Source organism: Musca vetustissima, unplaced genomic scaffold, assembly GCF_032173495.1.
Source record: "Musca vetustissima isolate MV318-11 ecotype Yass unplaced genomic scaffold, APGP_CSIRO_Mvet_v1 utg171589, whole genome shotgun sequence".
Lineage (NCBI taxonomy): Eukaryota > Metazoa > Arthropoda > Insecta > Diptera > Muscidae > Musca > Musca vetustissima.
Genome location: NW_026884667.1, coordinates 44,366 through 55,136, shown reverse-complemented (window position 1 = coordinate 55,136; position 10,771 = coordinate 44,366). Strand labels below are relative to the sequence as shown.

Sequence of the window (10,771 nt, the reverse complement as noted above, 5' to 3'; positions counted from 1 at the left end):
AAGGTTCTTGAGCGCGGTTTTCAACCGAATTCGCTGAAATTTGGCATATTGGGTTCTTAATAACTATCACTTGTGCATCCAAACACATGATCAATAGTTTCAACTGACAGACGCACTTCAAATATTAGAAACAATAATAATACTAATATGACAGATAATCAATAGTGGGACAGACATATGGTGTTGGTAGAATCTATAGACCGATGGGCGCCTCTCCAACCATAGCAACAAACACTTGCTGATAAGAGACTTAAGATTCAAATTGGCTCAATGGACAGACATTGCATCTTGTAAATTCTAACAAATTCTTTCTGATAAGATACCCATGATCGGATTGAGTCTTGTTCCAATAGACAATCATATGAGACACTGCTTCATGTATTTCACAATATTGTGCAACCAAGAAAAAACAAGTAGGTAGAGAAGGGGGGATAAATGTAGGCAAGAGCGGTGGCCGCACTGCATCACGAAAACAAGTGAAGAGGGAAGAGGGGGGACACTTACAGAAAAAATACGGAAGAAAGGGGGGAAGAACAAATATGGGACACAAGCGGTATTGATTCAGGGTCATCAAGGTCATACGAATGGACCACATTGGACAAGACAAAAAAGAAAACAAGTGGATAGGGAAAGGGGAAAACACACATAAGCTTACGGGAAATATACGGAACAAAGGGGGGAAAGAACAAATATGGGACACACGCGCTATTGATTTCGGGGACCAATAAACTTTCAGGGTCATCAAGGTCATACAAATGGACCACATTGGGCAAAGACGAAAGAAAATATTGAACAGACGGACGGCAATTACGTCATTTGCGTAAAGCAATTAGCGTAAATCAATTATAAATGCACCACATTAGGGAAAGACGAAAGAAAATATTGAACAAACGGACGGCATAAAACAATAAGAGGGAAAGAGAGAGAACACAATATGATCACACAACACACCTAGAGGAAAAGAGAAGGATGAGTCATCAATACAGACCGATTACGTCATTTGTATAAAGCAATTAACATAAATCAATTTGCGTAGGGCAATTGGCATAAAGCAACTTGGGGCAGAACATATGTCTTACTACTACTCATGGCTTGATCGTCTTAGAATTTTACCCTGATCAAGAATATATATACTTTATAGGGTCGGAAATGAATATTTCGGTGAGTTACAAACGGAATGACAAAATTAATATACCCTCTATACTATGGTGGAGGGTATAAAAAGGGGGTTATATGGGGACTACCCCAAAAAGGGCGGCGAATGTTAATAATTTTTGGTAGAGATACTTGTTACCATATACGACTATAAAAAACCAAATTGCAGCGAATTCGGTTGAAAAATAGGTCAACCATATTTAAAATTTTTTGTGGAGACATTTAGTACCCAGAAAGAACCCAATGTACCAAATTTCAGCGAATTCGGTTGAAAAACGCGCTCAAGAAATGGAAAAATGGGAGCTATGCCTAAACGTAAACCGATATATCCCATCTTCGAACTTGACCTGCTTCCAGACAAAAGACAACCCTATGCAAAATTTCAGCACCCTATCTCAATTCCTTCGAAAGATAGCGTGATTACAACAGACGGACGGACATGGCTAGATCGTCTTAGAATTTTACCCTGATCATGAATATATATACTTTATAGGGTCGGAAATGAATATTTCGAGGAGTTACAAACGGAATGACAAAATTAATATACCCTCCATACTATGGTGGAGGGTATAAAAATCTTATTAATTTTTATACCCTCCACCATAGTATGGAGGGTATATTAATTTTGTCATTCCGTTTGTAACTCCTCGAAATATTCATTTCCGACCCTATAAAGTATATATATTCATGATCAGGGTAAAATTCTAAGACGATCTAGCCATGTCCGTCCGTCTTTCCGTCCGTCTGTTGTAATCACGCTATCTTCTGAAGGAATTGAGATAGGGTGCTGAAATTTTGCACAGGGTTGTCTTTTGTCTGCAGGCAGGTCAAGTTCGAAGATGGGATATATCGGTCCACGTTTAGGCATAGCTCCCATATAAGGGTACCCGGCAAATTTCGGTATTTTAGGGTTCTTAAGCGCCTTTTTCAGCCGAATTCGCTGAAATTTGGTACATTGGGTTCTTATTGGATACTAAATGTCTCCACAAAAAATTATAAGTATAGGTCCATATTTTCTGGTAGCCCCCATATAACGGAACCTCCTAATTTTCAGTATTTTGGGGGTTTTGGTCGTATTTTTCCGCCGAATTGGCTGTAATTTAGTGTTTTGAGTTCTTAATAGGTACCAAATCTCTCTACCAAAAATTATTAATATTCGCCCCCCCCCCTTTTGGGGACTAACCCCCTTTTTTATATTAATATAGTTATCTGATATGTTCCGCGTTTTGAGTTTGGTTGTAAGACTCTAGTGTAATCATTTTACCTGCAGAGTATAGCGAGGTAAAAAATTAGAACGTAAGGTTCGATAATGAACTATAGTCGCATTTAGACCTAGCCTCTGTGGAGGTTTCAGAAGGAGTGGACCGATATTCCCCATCTTCGAATTTGAATTATCAATTAAAAATTTCTGAAATTTGTATTATGGTTTACATAATCCGATTTTAGACATGTCGGTATAGGTCCACTTTTTGGTATGTTTCCTTTATTTTCATTTCTAGTACCTGTCAGTATATCTATGGTGGAGGGTATACAAAGTTCGGCCCGGCCGAACTTAACGCTTTTTCACTATACCCTCCCTCCATACTATGGTGGAGGGTATAACAAATTATCAATAGTTAAAAGTTAGTAATACTAACGTAAACTTTACAAAACTAGATGGCGTGGTTTGAGTTCAATGGGTTCTGGTTGGTTTTTTTAACGTTAGACTGGGTTCATTTGGGTTTAGGTTGGGTATGTTGATTTATAGTACATTAGATACAAATTTGTTATAGGTTCCTTTGGTTGCATCATAAGTTACCCATTTACCCTTCGGCTTGCATTTGATTAAACAAGTATCATGTTATTTTTTGTGTATATTTATTAAATGTATTTAATTGTTAACAATAATATTAAAGCAACATGTTAATAGTCGTGTTGATATTTTGTGATGATATGCACTTTTACCCTTTTTATGTACACATTAATTTCTAAATAAAACAGATATTTCTAGGTGAAGAGTATTTTATACCAATAGTAGGTATCGAAAATACAACATTTAAATGAGATGTTTTGTTTTAATATTCCCATTCCCATCCCAAATAGGCTTTGAATTTTTTATATATTTTATACGACTTTTCCGTACCTATGCAAGTACAATGCCTGGTTATGAGTTAAAGAAGTATAGAATTTAAAAAATTGACAGCTAGTAATAGTAAAAAGATTTTTTATTTATAAATTTATATATCAAATATGTATAAAAACATGTAAAGAAAGTCAACAGAAATATAAACAACAATAAAAATTTATCAATAGTTAAACTTCTGAATATTAGTGCCGTAGTGGAATTCATCATTTCGTTTGGATGATTTTGATCTCTAATAGTAATATGATGTGCTCCACATATATCAACATTATTTTCAACTTCAAGGAAGTTGAATGGTTTTAAATTTGAGAAATTCGTCTTTACTGCAAAACTTAATTGAAAACTTGAATTGAATTCCTTCGAAAGATAGCGTGATTACAACAGACGGACGGACATTGCTAGATCGTCTTAGAATTTTACCCTGATCAAGAATATATATACTTTATAGGGTCGGAAATGAATATTTCGGTGAGTTACAAACGGAATGACAAAATTAATATACCCTCCATACTATGGTGGAGGGTATAAAAATTAATAAGATTTTTATACCCTCCGTCTGTTGTAATCACGCTATCTTCTGAAGGAATTGAGATAGGGTGCTGAAATTTTGCACAGGGTTGTCTTTTGTCTGCAGGCAGGTCAAGTTCGAAGATGGGATATATCGGTCCACGTTTAGGCATAGCTCCCATATAAGGGTACCCGGCAAATTTCGGTATTTTAGGGTTCTTAAGCGCCTTTTTCAGCCGAATTCGCTGAAATTTGGTACATTGGGTTCTTATTGGATACTAAATGTCTCCACAAAAAATTATAAGTATAGGTCCATATTTTCTGGTAGCCCCCATATAACGGAACCTCCTAATTTTCAGTATTTTGGGGGTTTTGGTCGTATTTTTCCGCCGAATTGGCTGTAATTTAGTGTTTTGAGTTCTTAATAGGTACCAAATCTCTCTACCAAAAATTATTAATATTCGCCCCCCCCCCCCCCTTTTGGGGACTAACCCCCTTTTTTATATTAATATAGTTATCTGATATGTTCCGCGTTTTGAGTTTAATAAGATTTTTATACCCTCCACCATAGTATGGAGGGTATATTAATTTTGTCATTCCGTTTGTAACTCCTCGAAATATTCATTTCCGACCCTATGAAGTATATATATTCATGATCAGGGTAAAATTCTAAGACGATCTAGCCATGTCCGTCCGTCTGTTGTAATCACGCTATCTTCTGAAGGAATTGAGATAGGGTGCTGAAATTTTGCACAGGGTTGTCTTTTGTCTGCAGGCAGGTCAAGTTCGAAGATGGGATATATCGGTCCACGTTTAGGCATAGCTCCCATATAAGGGTACCCGGCAAATTTCGGTATTTTAGGGTTCTTAAGCGCCTTTTTCAGCCGAATTCGCTGAAATTTGGTACATTGGGTTCTTATTGGATACTAAATGTCTCCACAAAAAATTATAAGTATAGGTCCATATTTTCTGGTAGCCCCCATATAACGGAACCTCCTAATTTTCAGTATTTTGGGGGGTTTTGGTCGTATTTTTCCGCCGAATTGGCTGTAATTTAGTGTTTTGAGTTCTTAATAGGTACCAAATCTCTCTACCAAAAATTATTAATATTCGCCCCCCCCCTTTTGGGGACTAACCCCCTTTTTTATATTAATATAGTTATCTGATATGTTCCGCGTTTTGAGTTTGGTTCTAAGACTCTAGTGTAATCATTTCACCTGCAGAGGATAGCGAGGTAAAAAATTAGAACGTAAGGTTCGATAATGAACTATAGTCGCATTTAGACCTAGCCTCTGTGGAGGTTTCAGAAGGAGTGGACCGATATTCCCCATCTTCGAATTTGAATTATCAATTACAAATTTCTGAAATTTGTATTATGGTTTACATAATCCGATTTTAGACATGTCGGTATAGGTCCACTTTTTGGTATGTTTCCTTTATTTTCATTTCTAGTACCTGTCAGTATATCTTTTTCACTATACCCTCCCTCCATACTATGGTGGAGGGTATAACAAATTATCAATAGTTAAAAGTTAGTAATACTAACGTAAACTTTACAAAACTAGATGGCGTGGTTTGAGTTCAATGGGTTCTGGTTGGTTTTTTAACGTTAAACTGGGTTCATTTGGGTTTAGGTTGGGTATGTTGATTTATAGTACATTAGATACAAATTTGTTATAGGTTCCTTTGGTTGCATCATAAGTTACCCATTTACCCTTCGGCTTGCATTTGATTAAACAAGTATCATGTTATTTTTTGTGTATATTTATTAAATGTATTTAATTGTTAACAATAATATTAAAGCAACATGTTAATAGTCGTGTTGATATTTTGTGATGATATGCACTTTTACCCTTTTTATGTACACATTAATTTCTAAATAAAACAGATATTTCTAGGTGAAGAGTATTTTATACCAATAGTAGGTATCGAAAATACAACATTTAAATGAGATGTTTTGTTTTAATATTCCCATTTTTGAAAGAAGTTATAAATGGTATATTTATAGTGAGCAACAAATAGGCTTGGAATTTTTTATATATTTTATACGACTTTTCCGTACCTATGCAAGTACAATGCCTGGTTATGAGTTAAAGAAGTAAAGAATTTAAAAAATTGACAGCTAGTAATAGTAAAAAGATTTTTTATTTATAAATCTATATATCAAATATGTATAAAAACATGTAAAGAAAGTCAATAAAAATATAAAAAACAATAAAAATTTATCAATAGTTAAACTTCTTAATATTAGTGCCGTAGTGGAATTCATCATTTCGTTTGGATGATTTTGATCTCTAATAGTAATATGATGTGCTCCACATATATCAACATTATTTTCAACTTCAAGGAAGTTGAATGGTTTTAAATTTGAGAAATTCGTCTTTACTGCAAAACTTAATTGAAAACTTGAATTGAATTCCTTCGAAAGATAGCGTGATTACAACAGACGGACGGACATTGCTAGATCGTCTTAGAATTTTACCCTGATCAAGAATATATATACTTTATAGGGTCGGAAATGAATATTTCGGTGAGTTACAAACGGAATGACAAAATTAATATACCCTCCATACTATGGTGGAGGGTATAAAAATTAATAAGATTTTTATACCCTCCACCATAGTATGGAGGGTATATTAATTTTGTCATTCCGTTTGTAACTCCTCGAAATATTCATTTCCGACCCAATAAAGTATATATATTCATGATCAGGGTAAAATTCTAAGACGATCTAGCCATGTCCGTCCGTCTGTCCGTCCGTCTGTTGTAATCACGCTATCTTCTGAAGGAATTGAGATAGGGTGCTGAAATTTTGCACAGGGTTGTCTTTTGTCTGCAGGCAGGTCAAGTTCGAAGATGGGATATATCGGTCCACGTTTAGGCATAGCTCCCATATAAGGGTACCCGGCAAATTTCGGTATTTTAGGGTTCTTAAGCGCCTTTTTCAGCCGAATTCGCTGAAATTTGGTACATTGGGTTCTTATTGGATACTAAATGTCTCCACAAAAAAATATAAGTATAGGTCCATATTTTCTGTTAGCCCCCATATAACGGAACCTCCTAATTTTCAGTATTTTGGGGGTTTTGGTCGTATGTTTCCGCCGAATTGGCTGTAATTTAGTGTTTTGAGTTCTTAATAGGTACCAAATCTCTCTACCAAAAATTATTAACATTCGCCCCCCCCTTTTGGGGACTAACCCCCTTTTTTATATTAATATAGTTATCTGATATGTTCCGCGTTTTGAGTTTGGTTCTAAGACTCTAGTGTAATCATTTCACCTGCAGAGGATAGCGAGGTAAAAAATTAGAACGTAAGGTTCGATAATGAACTATAGTCGCATTTAGACCTAGCCTCTGTGGAGGTTTCAGAAGGAGTGGACCGATATTCCCCATCTTCGAATTTGAATTATCAATTAAAAATTTCTGAAATTTGTATTATGGTTTACATAATCCGATTTTAGATATGTCGGTATAGGTCCACTTTTTGGTATGTTTCCTTTATTTTCATTTCTAGTACCTGTCAGTAAAAATGAGTAAAAAGTCAACTTAAATATAAAACAAGTGAAAAAGCGGTAAGTTCGGCCGGGCCGAACTTTGGATACCCTCCACCATAGATATATTGACAGGTACTATAAATGAAAATATAGGGAACATACCAAAAAGTGCACCTATACCGACATTTCTAAAAACGGATTATGTAAACCATAATACAAATTTTAGAAAATTTTAAAGGATAATTATACCCTCAGCCTTATGGCTAATTAGTGTGTATACACTTTCACACGGTGAAAATGTGCCTCATCGAAATATTGGTTCTAGACCCCATGTTTCTTTGGACCAAATCCGTTTCAGAAAATTTAGATTTCATCCGAACTTTGCCCATCTTATTATTTCTTCCAAACTTAGTTCAAATTCGAAGATGGGGAATATCGGTCCACTCCTTCTGGAACCTCCAATCAGGGGCTAGGTCTAAATGCGGCTATAGTTCACTACCGAACCTAACGTTCTAATTTTTTATCTCTCTATCCTCTGCAGTTGAAATGATTACAAAAGGGTCTTAGAACCAAACCCAAAACGCGCAACAAATCAGATAAATATTTTAATATAAAAAAGGGGGTATATGGGGACTACCCCAAAAAGGGGGCGAATATTAATAATTTTTGGTAGGGAGATTTGTTACCATATACCACTACAAAATACCAAATTGCAGCAAATTCGGTTGAAAACGGCGCTCAAGAACCCCAAAATACCGAAAATTGGGGGTACCCTTATATGGGGGCTATCCGAAAAAATGGACCTTTATTCATAATATTTTGTGGAGAGATTTGGAAACTATTAAGAACTCAATGTACCAAATTTCAGCGTATTCGGTAGAAAAACGCGCTCAAGAACCCCAAAATACCAAAAATTGGGGGGTATCCGTATATGGGGGATATCCGAAAAAATTGACCTATATTTATAATTTTTTGTGGAGAGATTTTGTACCTATTAAGAACCCAATGTATTAAATTTCAGCGTATTCGGTTGAAAAACGCGCTCAAGAACCCCAAAATACCGAAAATTGGGGGTACCCTTATATGGGGGCTATCCGAAAAAATAGACCTATATTCATAATATTTTGTGGAGAGATTTGGAAACTATTAAGAACTCAAAATACTAAATTACAGCCAATTCGGTGGAAAAATACGATCAAAACCCCCAAAATACTGAAAATTAGGAGGTACCGTTATATGGGGGCTACCAGAAAAAGTGGACCTATATTTATAATTTTTTGTGGAAACATTCAGTACCCAATAAGAACTCAATGTACCAATTTTCAGCGTATTCGGTTGAAAAACGAGCTCAAGAACCCCAAAATACCGAAATTTGGGAGGTACTGTTATATGGGAGCTATGCCTACACGTGGACCGATATATCCCATCTTCGAACTTGACCTGCCTGCAGACAAAAGACAACCCTATGCAAAATTTCAGCACCCTATCTCAATTCCTTCAGAAGATAGCGTGATTACAACAGACGGACGGACGGACAGACGGACGGACGGACATGGCTAGATCGTCTTAGAATTTTACCCTGATCAAGAATATATATACTTTATAGGGTCGGAAATGAGTATTTCGATGTGTTACAAACGGAATGACAAAATTAATATACCCTCCATACTATGGTGGAGGGTATAACAAGTGAAAAAGCGTTAAGTTCGGCCGGGCCGAACTTTGGATACCCTCCACCATGGATATACTGACAGGTACTAGAAATGAAAATTAAGGGGAGCATACCAAAAAGTGGACCTATACCGACATGTCTAAAAACGGATTATGTATACCATAATGTAAACCATAATACAAATTTCAGAAAATTTTAATTGATAATTCAAAATCGAAGATGGAGAATATCGGTCCACTTCTTCTGAAACCTCCACATAGGGGCTAGGTCTAAATACGGCTATAGTTCATTATCGAACCTTACGTTCTAATTGTTTATCTCACTATCCTCCGCAGGTGAAATGATTACAAAAGAGTCTTACAACCAAACTCAAAACGCGGAACAAATCAGATAACTATTTTAATATAAAACGGGGGTTATATCGGGGGTTATATAGCGAATATTAAACATTTTTGGTAGAGAGATTTGTTACCATATACGACTACAAATTACCAAATTGCAGCAAATTCGGTTGAAAAATGCGCTCAAGAACCACCAAATACCGAAAATTGGGAGTATTCTTATATGGGGGCTATCCGAAAAAATTGACCTATATTCATAATTTTTGGTGGAGAGATGTGGAACCTATTAAGAACCCAATGTGCCAAATTTCAGCGAATTCGGTTGAAAACCGCGCTCAAGAATCTTAAAATTCCGAAAATTGGGGGTACCGTTATATGGGGGGTACCAGAAAAAATTTACCTATATTTATAAGTTTTAGTAGGGAGATTTGCTTCCCAACAAGAGTTCAAAGTACCAAATTTCAGCGAATTTGGTTGAAAACCGCGCTCGAGAACCTTAAAATACCGAAAATTGGGGGTACCGTTATATGGGGGGTACCAGAAAAAATTGACCTATATTTATAATTTTTAGTAGGGAAATTTGCTTCCCAATAAGAGCTCAAAGTACCAAATTTCAGCGAATTTGGTTAAAAACACCCTCAGGAACCTTAAAAATACCGAAAATTGGGGGGTACCCTTATATGGGAGCTATGCCTAAACGTGGACCGATATATCCCATCTTCGAACTTGACCTGCCTGCAGACAAAAGACAACTTTGTGCAAAATTTCAGCACCCTATCTCAATTCCTTCAGAAGATAGCGTGATTACAACAGACGGACGGGCAGACGGACGGACATGGCTAGATCGTCTTAGAATTTTACCCTGATCAAGAATATATATACTTTATAGGGTCGGAAATGAATATTTCGATGTGTTACAAACGGAATGACAAAATTAATATACCCTCCATACTACGGTGGAGGGTATAACAAATTATCAATAGTTAAAAGTTAGTATTACTAACGTAAACTTTTCAAAACTAGATGGCGTGGTTTGAGTTCAATGGGTTCTGGTTGGTTTTTTAACGTTAAACTGGGTTCATTTGGGTTTAGGTTGGGTATGTTGATTTATAGTACATTAGATACAAATTTGTTATAGGTTCCTTTGGTTGCATCATAATTTACCCATTTACCCTTCGGCTTGCATTTGATTAAACAAGTATCATGTTATTTTTTGTGTATATTTATTAAATGTATTTAATTGTTAACAATAATATTAAAGCAACATGTTAATAGTCGTGTTGATATTTTGTGATGATATGCACTTTTACCCTTTTTATGTACACATTAATTTCTAAATAAAACAGATATTTCTAGGTGAAGAGTATTTTATACCAATAGTTGGTATCGAAAATGCAACATTTAAATGAGATGTTTTGTTTTTATATTCCCATTTTTGAAAGAAGTTATAAATGGTATATTTATAGTGAGCAACAAATAG

General features: G+C 35.7%; 1 long non-coding RNA gene across 1 annotated transcript; it reads right to left on the bottom strand.

Annotated features, from left to right (window-relative positions):
* Nucleotides 1-1,545: 1,545 nt before the first annotated feature.
* LOC133331687 (uncharacterized) lies at nt 1,546-9,004 on the bottom strand. Its single transcript, XR_009754394.1, has 2 exons — nt 8,807-9,004; nt 1,546-1,598 (listed from the first exon to the last, which is right to left on the bottom strand). It is a non-coding gene; the product is annotated as an uncharacterized LOC133331687 (long non-coding RNA).
* Between the last annotated feature and the right edge of the window lie 1,767 nt (nt 9,005-10,771).